This window comes from Osmerus eperlanus, chromosome 1 (genome assembly GCF_963692335.1).
Source record: "Osmerus eperlanus chromosome 1, fOsmEpe2.1, whole genome shotgun sequence".
Classification (NCBI taxonomy): Eukaryota; Metazoa; Chordata; class Actinopteri; order Osmeriformes; family Osmeridae; genus Osmerus; species Osmerus eperlanus.
In genome coordinates, this window is record NC_085018.1 from 135,678 (window position 1) to 147,898 (window position 12,221).

General features: G+C 46.4%; 14 non-coding genes across 14 annotated transcripts; all 14 read left to right on the forward strand.

Moving 5' to 3' along the window:
* The first annotated feature begins 577 nt into the window (after window positions 1-577).
* trnav-uac (transfer RNA valine (anticodon UAC)) lies at window positions 578-650 on the forward strand. The gene has a single exon. It is a non-coding gene; the product is annotated as a tRNA-Val (tRNA).
* Window positions 651-1,270: 620 nt separating this feature from the next.
* trnav-aac (transfer RNA valine (anticodon AAC)) lies at window positions 1,271-1,343 on the forward strand. The gene has a single exon. It is a non-coding gene; the product is annotated as a tRNA-Val (tRNA).
* A 1,079-nt stretch (window positions 1,344-2,422) lies between these two features.
* trnav-uac (transfer RNA valine (anticodon UAC)) lies at window positions 2,423-2,495 on the forward strand. Its single transcript has one exon. It is a non-coding gene; the product is annotated as a tRNA-Val (tRNA).
* A 630-nt stretch (window positions 2,496-3,125) lies between these two features.
* trnav-uac (transfer RNA valine (anticodon UAC)) lies at window positions 3,126-3,198 on the forward strand. The gene has a single exon. It is a non-coding gene; the product is annotated as a tRNA-Val (tRNA).
* Window positions 3,199-3,831: 633 nt separating this feature from the next.
* On the forward strand, window positions 3,832-3,904 carry trnav-uac (transfer RNA valine (anticodon UAC)). The gene has a single exon. It is a non-coding gene; the product is annotated as a tRNA-Val (tRNA).
* Window positions 3,905-4,529: 625 nt separating this feature from the next.
* On the forward strand, window positions 4,530-4,602 carry trnav-aac (transfer RNA valine (anticodon AAC)). The gene has a single exon. It is a non-coding gene; the product is annotated as a tRNA-Val (tRNA).
* A 1,079-nt stretch (window positions 4,603-5,681) lies between these two features.
* Window positions 5,682-5,754, forward strand: trnav-uac (transfer RNA valine (anticodon UAC)). Its single transcript has one exon. It is a non-coding gene; the product is annotated as a tRNA-Val (tRNA).
* A 625-nt stretch (window positions 5,755-6,379) lies between these two features.
* Window positions 6,380-6,452, forward strand: trnav-aac (transfer RNA valine (anticodon AAC)). Its single transcript has one exon. It is a non-coding gene; the product is annotated as a tRNA-Val (tRNA).
* Window positions 6,453-7,523: 1,071 nt separating this feature from the next.
* Window positions 7,524-7,596, forward strand: trnav-uac (transfer RNA valine (anticodon UAC)). The gene has a single exon. It is a non-coding gene; the product is annotated as a tRNA-Val (tRNA).
* A 625-nt stretch (window positions 7,597-8,221) lies between these two features.
* Window positions 8,222-8,294, forward strand: trnav-aac (transfer RNA valine (anticodon AAC)). The gene has a single exon. It is a non-coding gene; the product is annotated as a tRNA-Val (tRNA).
* A 1,079-nt stretch (window positions 8,295-9,373) lies between these two features.
* trnav-uac (transfer RNA valine (anticodon UAC)) lies at window positions 9,374-9,446 on the forward strand. The gene has a single exon. It is a non-coding gene; the product is annotated as a tRNA-Val (tRNA).
* Window positions 9,447-10,066: 620 nt separating this feature from the next.
* On the forward strand, window positions 10,067-10,139 carry trnav-aac (transfer RNA valine (anticodon AAC)). The gene has a single exon. It is a non-coding gene; the product is annotated as a tRNA-Val (tRNA).
* A 1,069-nt stretch (window positions 10,140-11,208) lies between these two features.
* trnav-aac (transfer RNA valine (anticodon AAC)) lies at window positions 11,209-11,281 on the forward strand. The gene has a single exon. It is a non-coding gene; the product is annotated as a tRNA-Val (tRNA).
* A 383-nt stretch (window positions 11,282-11,664) lies between these two features.
* On the forward strand, window positions 11,665-11,737 carry trnav-uac (transfer RNA valine (anticodon UAC)). The gene has a single exon. It is a non-coding gene; the product is annotated as a tRNA-Val (tRNA).
* The last annotated feature ends 484 nt before the right edge of the window (window positions 11,738-12,221 follow it).

A 12,221-nucleotide genomic window follows, 5' to 3' on the forward strand; every position in this document is an offset into this window, starting at 1 on the left:
TACCTTGTGCCCCATGTTGTCCCAATGTCCCAAGAAGTCCCATGATTCATTGGAGTTGACATGTCGTTCTTTGAAGTCAGCTACCCTTGTGCCACTTGTGCGGATTCGCCTTTAAGCCATTCCGTTGTTTCTAACAGTGATTAGAATCCCGTTCGGAAAACATTACAATGCATGTCATGGGCCGAGGACGTTTGTTTCTTCTAAGATCTTTAGACCAGTCGTTCGCCATCCTGGTCCCACCTGCCCTGCCCCTGCATGTTTTAAATGTTTCCCTCTTCCAACATACCTGATTCAAATGAAGGGGTCGTTATCTGTCTTTGCTGAGTTTGATAACGACTCATTAGTTTAAACCAGGTGTGTTAGAAGAGGGAAACATCTAAAGCATGCTGGCCTGAGGACAAGGGTTGAGAACCACTGCCTTAGACCATCTCAGTGCTTGCTGACTTGTCGATGAACCATATCAACTAGTTCATGAGCCAAAATGCCCATTTGACATTGTAAAGGTGTGTCCTTGTTCTGTTTCCTTGTTACTGTGTGTTTGTGAGTGCACTGGGTTTCTGTCTTTCGTGAGTTGGCAGTTTCCGTAGTGTAGTGGTTATCACGTTCGCTTTACACGCGAAAGGTCCCCGGTTCGAGACCGGGCGGAAACTTCTGCTTCTCTCCTCAGTTTTCATCCAATTGCGATCCCCTCCAAAGTAGTTTGTGTCCCATGTCGTCCCAATGTCCCAAGAAGTCCCATGATTCATTGGAGTTGACATGTCGTTCTTTGAAATGGGAAGTCAGCTACCCTTGTGCCACTTGTGTGGATTCGCCTTTAAGCCATTCCGTTGTTTCTAACAGTGATTAGAATCCCGTTCGTAAACATTACAATGCATGTCATGGGCCAAGGACCCTTGTTACTTCTAAGACCTTTAGACCAGTCGTTCGCCATCCTGGTCCCACCTGCCCTGCCCTGCATGTTTTAAATGTTTCCCTCTTCCAACATACCTGATTCAAATGAAGGGGTCGTTATCTGTCTTTGCTGAGTTTGATAACGACTCATTAGTTTAAACCAGGTGTGTTAGAAGAGGGAAACATCTCACGCATGCTGGCCTGAGGACAAGGGTTAAGAACCACTGCCTTAGACCATCTCAGTGCTTGCTGACTTGTTGATGAACCATATCAACTAGTTCAATAGCCAAAATGCACATTTGACATTGTAAAGGTGTGTCCTCGTTTTGTGTGTGCGTGTGTGTGTGCGGACTGAGTTTCTGTTGCTGGCCTATAAGAAGTTTCCGTAGTGTAGTGGTTATCACGTTCGCCTAACACGCGAAAGGTCCCCGGTTCGAGACCGGGCGGAAACATGTTTCCTTTTATCAGCTTGCGATCATCTCGTAAATACTTGATGCATTATCGACAGTCATGAGTTCATTGGAGTTGGTTTGTCGTTCTTTGAAGCGGTAAGTTAGCTGCCCTGGTGCCACATGTTTGGTCGTTTCGCTGGCTTCTGTAGAGCTTGGCAAGGGTCCAATCAGGTCAAAAACATGCAGGGCAGGGAGGCCTGAGGTCCAGGATTGGGAAAGGTTGCTTTAGACAATCTCCTTTGTTGCTAGCTTGCTGAAACAGGGTATCAACTAGTTCATGAGCCGAAATGCCCATGTTACGTTATAAATGTGTGTCCTTGTTCTGTTTCCTTGTTACTGTGTGTTTGTGTGTGCACTGGGTTTCTGTCTTTCGGGAGTTGGCAGTTTCCGTAGTTTAGTGGCTATCACGTTCGCTTTACATGCCAAAGGTCCCCGGTTCGAAACCGGGCGGAAACTTCTGCTTCTTTCCTCAGTTTTCATCCAATTGCGATCCTCTCCAAAGTACCTTGTGCCCCATGTTGTCCCAATGTCCCAAGAAGTCCCATGATTCATTGGAGTTGACATGTCGTTCTTTGAAGTCAGCTACCCTTGTGCCACTTGTGCGGATTCGCCTTTAAGCCATTCCGTTGTTTCTAACAGTGATTAGAATCCCGTTCGGAAAACATTACAATGCATGTCATGGGCCGAGGACCTTTGTTTCTTCTAAGATCTTTAGACCAGTCGTTCGCCATCCTGGTCCCACCTGCCCTGCCCCTGCATGTTTTAAATGTTTCCCTCTTCCAACATACCTGATTCAAATGAAGGGGTCGTTATCTGTCTTTGCTGAGTTTGATAACGACTCATTAGTTTAAACCAGGTGTGTTAGAAGAGGGAAACATCTAAAGCATGCTGGCCTGAGGACAAGGGTTGAGAACCACTGCCTTAGACCATCTCAGTGCTTGCTGACTTGTCGATGAACCATATCAACTAGTTCATGAGCCAAAATGCCCATTTGACATTGTAAAGGTGTGTCCTTGTTCTGTTTCCTTGTTACTGTGTGTTTGTGAGTGCACTGGGTTTCTGTCTTTCGGGAGTTGGCAGTTTCCATAGTGTAGTGATTATCACGTTCGCTTTACACGCGAAAGGTCCCCGGTTCGAGACCGGGCGGAAACTTCTGCTTCTCTCCTCAGTTTTCATCCAATTGCAATCCCCTCCAAAGTAGTTTGTGTCCCATGTCGTCCCAATGTCCCAAGAAGTCCCATGATTCATTGGAGTTGACATGTCGTTCTTTGAAATGGGAAGTCAGCTACCCTTGTGCCACTTGTGCGGATTCGCCTTTAAGCCATTCCGTTGTTTCTAACAGTGATTAGAATCCTGTTCGGAAAACATTACAATGCATGTCATGGGCCGAGGACCTTTGTTTCTTCTAAGATCTTTAGACCAGTCGTTCGCCATCCTGGTCCCACCTGCCCTGCCCCTGCATGTTTTAAATGTTTCCCTCTTCCAACATACCTGATTCAAATGAAGGGGTCGTTATCTGTCTTTGCTGAGTTTGATAACGACTCATTAGTTTAAACCAGGTGTGTTAGAAGAGGGAAACATCTCAAGCATGCTGGCCTGAGGACAAGGGTTGAGAACCACTGCCTTAGACCATCTCAGTGCTTGCTGACTTGTCGATGAACCATATCAACTAGTTCATGAGCCAAAATGCCCATTTGACATTGTAAAGGTGTGTCCTTGTTCTGTTTCCTTGTTACTGTGTGTTTGTGAGTGCACTGGGTTTCTGTCTTTCGTGAGTTGGCAGTTTCTGTAGTGTAGTGGTTATCACGTTCGCTTTACATGCGAAAGGTCCCCGGTTCGAGACCGGGCGGAAACTTCTGCTTCTCTCCTCAGTTTTCATCCAATTGCGATCCCCTCCAAAGTAGTTTGTGTCCCATGTTGTCCCAATGTCCCAAGAAGTCCCATGATTCATTGGAGTTGACATGTCGTTCTTTGAAATGGGAAGTCAGCTACCCTTGTGCCACTTGTGTGGATTCGCCTTTAAGCCATTCCGTTGTTTCTAACAGTGATTAGAATCCCGTTCGTAAACATTACAATGCATGTCATGGGCCAAGGACCTTTGTTACTTCTAAGACCTTTAGACCAGTCGTTCGCCATCCTGGTCCCACCTGCCCTGCCCTGCCCTGCATGTTTTAAATGTTTCCCTCTTCCAACATACCTGATTCAAATGAAGGGGTCGTTATCTGTCTTTGCTGAGTTTGATAACGACTCATTAGTTTAAACCAGGTGTGTTAGAAGAGGGAAACATCTAAAGCATGCTGGCCTGAGGACAAGGGTTGAGAACCACTGCCTTAGACCATCTCAGTGCTTGCTGACTTGTCGATGAACCATATCAACTAGTTCATGAGCCAAAATGCCCATTTGACATTGTAAAGGTGTGTCCTTGTTCTGTTTCCTTGTTACTGTGTGTTTGTGAGTGCACTGGGTTTCTGTCTTTCGGGAGTTGGCAGTTTCCGTAGTGTAGTGGTTATCACGTTCGCTTTACACGCGAAAGGTCCCCGGTTCGAGACCGGGCGGAAACTTCTGCTTCTCTCCTCAGTTTTCATCCAATTGCGATCCCCTCCAAAGTAGTTTGTGTCCCATGTCGTCCCAATGTCCCAAGAAGTCCCATGATTCATTGGAGTTGACATGTCGTTCTTTGAAATGGGAAGTCAGCTACCCTTGTGCCACTTGTGTGGATTCGCCTTTAAGCCATTCCGTTGTTTCTAACAGTGATTAGAATCCCGTTCGTAAACATTACAATGCATGTCATGGGCCGAGGACCTTTGTTTCTTCTAAGATCTTTAGACCAGTCGTTCGCCATCCTGGTCCCACCTGCCCTGCCCTGCCCTGCATGTTTTAAATGTTTCCCTCTTCCAACATACCTGATTCAAATGAAGGGGTCGTTATCTGTCTTTGCTGAGTTTGATAACGACTCATTAGTTTAAACCAGGTGTGTTAGAAGAGGGAAACATCTCACGCATGCTGGCCTGAGGACAAGGGTTAAGAACCACTGCCTTAGACCATCTCAGTGCTTGCTGACTTGTTGATGAACCATATCAACTAGTTCAATAGCCAAAATGCACATTTGACATTGTAAAGGTGTGTCCTCGTTTTGTGTGTGCGTGTGTGTGTGCGGACTGAGTTTCTGTTGCTGGCCTATAAGAAGTTTCCGTAGTGTAGTGGTTATCACGTTCGCCTAACACGCGAAAGGTCCCGGGTTTGAGACCGGGCGGAAACATGTTTCCTTTTATCAGCTTGCGATCATCTCGTAAATACTTGATGCATTATCGACAGTCATGAGTTCATTGGAGTTGGTTTGTCGTTCTTTGAAGCGGTAAGTTAGCTGCCCTGGTGCCACATGTTTGGTCGTTTCGCTGGCTTCTGTAGAGCTTGGCAAGGGTCCAATCAGGTCAAAAACATGCAGGGCAGGGAGGCCTGAGGTCCAGGATTGGGAAAGGTTGCTTTAGACAATCTCCTTTGTTGCTAGCTTGCTGAAACAGGGTATCAACTAGTTCATGAGCCGAAATGCCCATGTTACGTTATAAATGTGTGTCCTTGTTCTGTTTCCTTGTTACTGTGTGTTTGTGTGTGCACTGGGTTTCTGTCTTTCGGGAGTTGGCAGTTTCCGTAGTTTAGTGGCTATCACGTTCGCTTTACATGCCAAAGGTCCCCGGTTCGAAACCGGGCGGAAACTTCTGCTTCTTTCCTCAGTTTTCATCCAATTGCGATCCTCTCCAAAGTACCTTGTGCCCCATGTTGTCCCAATGTCCCAAGAAGTCCCATGATTCATTGGAGTTGACATGTCGTTCTTTGAAGTCAGCTACCCTTGTGCCACTTGTGCGGATTCGCCTTTAAGCCATTCCGTTGTTTCTAACAGTGATTAGAATCCCGTTCGGAAAACATTACAATGCATGTCATGGGCCGAGGACCTTTGTTTCTTCTAAGATCTTTAGACCAGTCGTTCGCCATCCTGGTCCCACCTGCCCTGCCCCTGCATGTTTTAAATGTTTCCCTCTTCCAACATACCTGATTCAAATGAAGGGGTCGTTATCTGTCTTTGCTGAGTTTGATAACGACTCATTAGTTTAAACCAGGTGTGTTAGAAGAGGGAAACATCTAAAGCATGCTGGCCTGAGGACAAGGGTTGAGAACCACTGCCTTAGACCATCTCAGTGCTTGCTGACTTGTCGATGAACCATATCAACTAGTTCATGAGCCAAAATGCCCATTTGACATTGTAAAGGTGTGTCCTTGTTCTGTTTCCTTGTTACTGTGTGTTTGTGAGTGCACTGGGTTTCTGTCTTTCGTGAGTTGGCAGTTTCCGTAGTGTAGTGGTTATCACGTTCGCTTTACACGCGAAAGGTCCCCGGTTCGAGACCGGGCGGAAACTTCTGCTTCTCTCCTCAGTTTTCATCCAATTGCGATCCCCTCCAAAGTAGTTTGTGTCCCATGTCGTCCCAATGTCCCAAGAAGTCCCATGATTCATTGGAGTTGACATGTCGTTCTTTGAAATGGGAAGTCAGCTACCCTTGTGCCACTTGTGTGGATTCGCCTTTAAGCCATTCCGTTGTTTCTAACAGTGATTAGAATCCCGTTCGTAAACATTACAATGCATGTCATGGGCCAAGGACCCTTGTTACTTCTAAGACCTTTAGACCAGTCGTTCGCCATCCTGGTCCCACCTGCCCTGCCCTGCCCTGCATGTTTTAAATGTTTCCCTCTTCCAACATACCTGATTCAAATGAAGGGGTCGTTATCTGTCTTTGCTGAGTTTGATAACGACTCATTAGTTTAAACCAGGTGTGTTAGAAGAGGGAAACATCTCACGCATGCTGGCCTGAGGACAAGGGTTAAGAACCACTGCCTTAGACCATCTCAGTGCTTGCTGACTTGTTGATGAACCATATCAACTAGTTCAATAGCCAAAATGCACATTTGACATTGTAAAGGTGTGTCCTCGTTTTGTGTGTGCGTGTGTGTGTGTGGACTGAGTTTCTGTTGCTGGCCTATAAGAAGTTTCCGTAGTGTAGTGGTTATCACGTTCGCCTAACACGCGAAAGGTCCCCGGTTCGAGACCGGGCGGAAACATGTTTCCTTTTATCAGCTTGCGATCATCTCGTAAATACTTGATGCATTATCGACAGTCATGAGTTCATTGGAGTTGGTTTGTCGTTCTTTGAAGCGGTAAGTTTGGTGCCACATGTTTGGTCGTTTCGCTGGCTTCTGTAGAGCTTGGCAAGGGTCCAATCAGGTCAAAAACATGCAGGGCAGGGAGGCCTGAGGTCCAGGATTGGGAAAGGTTGCTTTAGACAATCTCCTTTGTTGCTAGCTTGCTGAAACAGGGTATCAACTAGTTCATGAGCCGAAATGCCCATGTTACGTTATAAATGTGTGTCCTTGTTCTGTTTCCTTGTTACTGTGTGTTTGTGTGTGCACTGGGTTTCTGTCTTTCGGGAGTTGGCAGTTTCCGTAGTTTAGTGGCTATCACGTTTGCTTTACATGCCAAAGGTCCCCGGTTCGAAACTGGGCGGAAACTTCTGCTTCTTTCCTCAGTTTTCATCCAATTGCGATCCTCTCCAAAGTACCTTGTGCCCCATGTTGTCCCAATGTCCCAAGAAGTCCCATGATTCATTGGAGTTGACATGTCGTTCTTTGAAGTCAGCTACCCTTGTGCCACTTGTGCGGATTCGCCTTTAAGCCATTCCGTTGTTTCTAACAGTGATTAGAATCCCGTTCGGAAAACATTACAATGCATGTCATGGGCCGAGGACGTTTGTTTCTTCTAAGATCTTTAGACCAGTCGTTCGCCATCCTGGTCCCACCTGCCCTGCCCCTGCATGTTTTAAATGTTTCCCTCTTCCAACATACCTGATTCAAATGAAGGGGTCGTTATCTGTCTTTGCTGAGTTTGATAACGACTCATTAGTTTAAACCAGGTGTGTTAGAAGAGGGAAACATCTAAAGCATGCTGGCCTGAGGACAAGGGTTGAGAACCACTGCCTTAGACCATCTCAGTGCTTGCTGACTTGTCGATGAACCATATCAACTAGTTCATGAGCCAAAATGCCCATTTGACATTGTAAAGGTGTGTCCTTGTTCTGTTTCCTTGTTACTGTGTGTTTGTGAGTGCACTGGGTTTCTGTCTTTCGGGAGTTGGCAGTTTCCGTAGTGTAGTGGTTATCACGTTCGCTTTACACGCGAAAGGTCCCCGGTTCGAGACCGGGCGGAAACTTCTGCTTCTCTCCTCAGTTTTCATCCAATTGCGATCCCCTCCAAAGTAGTTTGTGTCCCATGTCGTCCCAATGTCCCAAGAAGTCCCATGATTCATTGGAGTTGACATGTCGTTCTTTGAAATGGGAAGTCAGCTACCCTTGTGCCACTTGTGTGGATTCGCCTTTAAGCCATTCCGTTGTTTCTAACAGTGATTAGAATCCCGTTCGTAAACATTACAATGCATGTCATGGGCCGAGGACCTTTGTTTCTTCTAAGATCTTTAGACCAGTCGTTCGCCATCCTGGTCCCACCTGCCCTGCCCTGCCCTGCATGTTTTAAATGTTTCCCTCTTCCAACATACCTGATTCAAATGAAGGGGTCGTTATCTGTCTTTGCTGAGTTTGATAACGACTCATTAGTTTAAACCAGGTGTGTTAGAAGAGGGAAACATCTCACGCATGCTGGCCTGAGGACAAGGGTTAAGAACCACTGCCTTAGACCATCTCAGTGCTTGCTGACTTGTTGATGAACCATATCAACTAGTTCAATAGCCAAAATGCACATTTGACATTGTAAAGGTGTGTCCTCGTTTTGTGTGTGCGTGTGTGTGTGCGGACTGAGTTTCTGTTGCTGGCCTATAAGAAGTTTCCGTAGTGTAGTGGTTATCACGTTCGCCTAACACGCGAAAGGTCCCGGGTTTGAGACCGGGCGGAAACATGTTTCCTTTTATCAGCTTGCGATCATCTCGTAAATACTTGATGCATTATCGACAGTCATGAGTTCATTGGAGTTGGTTTGTCGTTCTTTGAAGCGGTAAGTTAGCTGCCCTGGTGCCACATGTTTGGTCGTTTCGCTGGCTTCTGTAGAGCTTGGCAAGGGTCCAATCAGGTCAAAAACATGCAGGGCAGGGAGGCCTGAGGTCCAGGATTGGGAAAGGTTGCTTTAGACAATCTCCTTTGTTGCTAGCTTGCTGAAACAGGGTATCAACTAGTTCATGAGCCGAAATGCCCATGTTACGTTATAAATGTGTGTCCTTGTTCTGTTTCCTTGTTACTGTGTGTTTGTGTGTGCACTGGGTTTCTGTCTTTCGGGAGTTGGCAGTTTCCGTAGTTTAGTGGCTATCACGTTCGCTTTACATGCCAAAGGTCCCCGGTTCGAAACCGGGCGGAAACTTCTGCTTCTTTCCTCAGTTTTCATCCAATTGCGATCCTCTCCAAAGTACCTTGTGCCCCATGTTGTCCCAATGTCCCAAGAAGTCCCATGATTCATTGGAGTTGACATGTCGTTCTTTGAAGTCAGCTACCCTTGTGCCACTTGTGCGGATTCGCCTTTAAGCCATTCCGTTGTTTCTAACAGTGATTAGAATTCCGTTCGGAAAACATTACAATGCATGTCATGGGCCGAGGACCTTTGTTTCTTCTAAGATCTTTAGACCAGTCGTTCGCCATCCTGGTCCCACCTGCCCTGCCCCTGCATGTTTTAAATGTTTCCCTCTTCCAACATACCTGATTCAAATGAAGGGGTCGTTATCTGTCTTTGCTGAGTTTGATAACGACTCATTAGTTTAAACCAGGTGTGTTAGAAGAGGGAAACATCTAAAGCATGCTGGCCTGAGGACAAGGGTTGAGAACCACTGCCTTAGACCATCTCAGTGCTTGCTGACTTGTCGATGAACCATATCAACTAGTTCATGAGCCAAAATGCCCATTTGACATTGTAAAGGTGTGTCCTTGTTCTGTTTCCGTGTTACTGTGTGTTTGTGAGTGCACTGGGTTTCTGTCTTTCGTGAGTTGGCAGTTTCCGTAGTGTAATGGTTATCACGTTCGCTTTACACGCGAAAGGTCCCCGGTTCGAGACCGGGCGGAAACTTCTGCTTCTCTCCTCAGTTTTCATCCAATTGCAATCCCCTCCAAAGTAGTTTGTGTCCCATGTCGTCCCAATGTCCCAAGAAGTCCCATGATTCATTGGAGTTGACATGTCGTTCTTTGAAATGGGAAGTCAGCTACCCTTGTGCCACTTGTGTGGATTCGCCTTTAAGCCATTCCGTTGTTTCTAACAGTGATTAGAATCCCGTTCGTAAACATTACAATGCATGTCATGGGCCAAGGACCCTTGTTACTTCTAAGACCTTTAGACCAGTCGTTCGCCATCCTGGTCCCACCTGCCCTGCCCTGCATGTTTTAAATGTTTCCCTCTTCCAACATACCTGATTCAAATGAAGGGGTCGTTATCTGTCTTTGCTGAGTTTGATAACGACTCATTAGTTTAAACCAGGTGTGTTAGAAGAAGGAAACATCTCACGCATGCTGGCCTGAGGACAAGGGTTAAGAACCACTGCCTTAGACCATCTCAGTGCTTGCTGACTTGTTGATGAACCATATCAACTAGTTCAATAGCCAAAATGCACATTTGACATTGTAAAGGTGTGTCCTCGTTTTGTGTGTGCGTGTGTGTGTGCGGACTGAGTTTCTGTTGCTGGCCTATAAGAAGTTTCCGTAGTGTAGTGGTTATCACGTTCGCCTAACACGCGAAAGGTCCCCGGTTCGAGACCGGGCGGAAACATGTTTCCTTTTATCAGCTTGCGATCATCTCGTAAATACTTGATGCATTATCGACAGTCATGAGTTCATTGGAGTTGGTTTGTCGTTCTTTGAAGCGGTAAGTTAGCTGGCCTGGTGCCACATGTTTGGTCGTTTCGCTGGCTTCTGTAGAGCTTGGCAAGGGTCCAATCAGGTCAAAAACATGCAGGGCAGGGAGGCCTGAGGTCCAGGATTGGGAAAGGTTGCTTTAGACAATCTCCTTTGTTGCTAGCTTGCTGAAACAGGGTATCAACTAGTTCATGAGCCAAAATGCCCATGTTACGTTATAAATGTGTGTCCTTGTTCTGTTTCCTTGTTACTGTGTGTTTGTGTGTGCACTGGGTTTCTGTCTTTCGGGAGTTGGCAGTTTCCGTAGTTTAGTGGCTATCACGTTCGCTTTACATGCCAAAGGTCCCCGGTTCGAAACCGGGCGGAAACTTCTGCTTCTTTCCTCAGTTTTCATCCAATTGCGATCCTCTCCAAAGTACCTTGTGCCCCATGTTGTCCCAATGTCCCAAGAAGTCCCATGATTCATTGGAGTTGACATGTCGTTCTTTGAAGTCAGCTACCCTTGTGCCACTTGTGCGGATTCGCCTTTAAGCCATTCCGTTGTTTCTAACAGTGATTAGAATCCTGTTCGTAAACATTACAATGCATGTCATGGGCCAAGGACCCTTGTTACTTCTAAGACCTTTAGACCAATCGTTCGCCATCCTGGTCCCACCTGCCCTGCCCTGCATGTTTTAAATGTTTCCCTCTTCCAACATACCTGATTCAAATGAAGGGGTCGTTATCTGTCTTTGCTGAGTTTGATAACGACTCATTAGTTTAAACCAGGTGTGTTAGAAGAGGGAAACATCTCAAGCATGCTGGCCTGAGGACAAGGGTTAAGAACCACTGCCTTAGACCATCTCAGTGCTTGCTGACTTGTTGATGAACCATATCAACTAGTTCATGAGCCAAAATGCCCATTTGACATTGTAAAGGTGTGTCCTCGTTTTGTGTGTGCGTGTGTGTGTGCGGACTGAGTTTCTGTTGCTGGCCTATAAGAAGTTTCCGTAGTGTAGTGGTTATCACGTTCGCCTAACACGCGACAGGTCCCCGGTTCGAGACCGGGCGGAAACATGTTTCCTTTTATCAGCTTGCGATCATCTCGTAAATACTTGATGCATTATCGACAGTCATGAGTTCATTGGAGTTGGTTTGTCGTTCTTTGAAGCGGTAAGTTAGCTGCCCTGGTGCCACATGTTTGGTCGTTTCGCTGGCTTCTGTAGAGCTTGGCAAGGGTCCAATCAGGCCAAAAACATGGAGGGCAGGGAGGCCTGAGGTCCAGGATTGGGAAAGGTTGCTTTAAACAATCTCCTTTGTTGCTAGCTTGCTGAAGCAGGGTATCAACTAGTTCATGAGCCGAAATGCCCATGTTACGTTATAAATGTGTGTCCTTGTTCTGTTTCCTTGTTACTGTGTGTTTGTGTGTGCACTGGGTTTCTGTCTTTTGGGAGTTGGCAGTTTCCGTAGTTTAGTGGTTATCACGTTCGCTTTACATGCAAAAGGTCCCTGGTTCGAGACCGGGCGGAAACTTCTTCTTCTTTCCTCAGTTTTGATCCAATTGCGATCCTCTCCAAAGTACCTCGTGCCCCATGTTGTCCCAATGTCCCAAGAAGTCCCATGATTCATTGGAGTTGACATGTCGTTCTTTGAAATGGGAAGTCAGCTACCCTTGTGCCACTTGTGCGGATTCGCTTTTAAGCCATTCCGTTGTTTCTAACAGTGATTAGAATCCCGTTCGGAAAACATTACAATGCATGTCATGGGCCGAGGACCTTTGTTTCTTCTAAGATCTTTAGACCAGTCGTTCGCCATCCTGGTCCCACCTGCCCTGCCCTGCCCTGCATGTTTTAAATGTTTCCCTCTTCCAACATACCTGATTCAAATGAAGGGGTCGTTATCTGTCTTTGCTGAGTTTGATAACGACTCATTAGTTTAAACCAGGTGTGTTAGAAGAGGGAAACATCTAAAGCATGCTGGCCTGAGGACAAGGGTTGAGAACCACTGCCTTAGACCA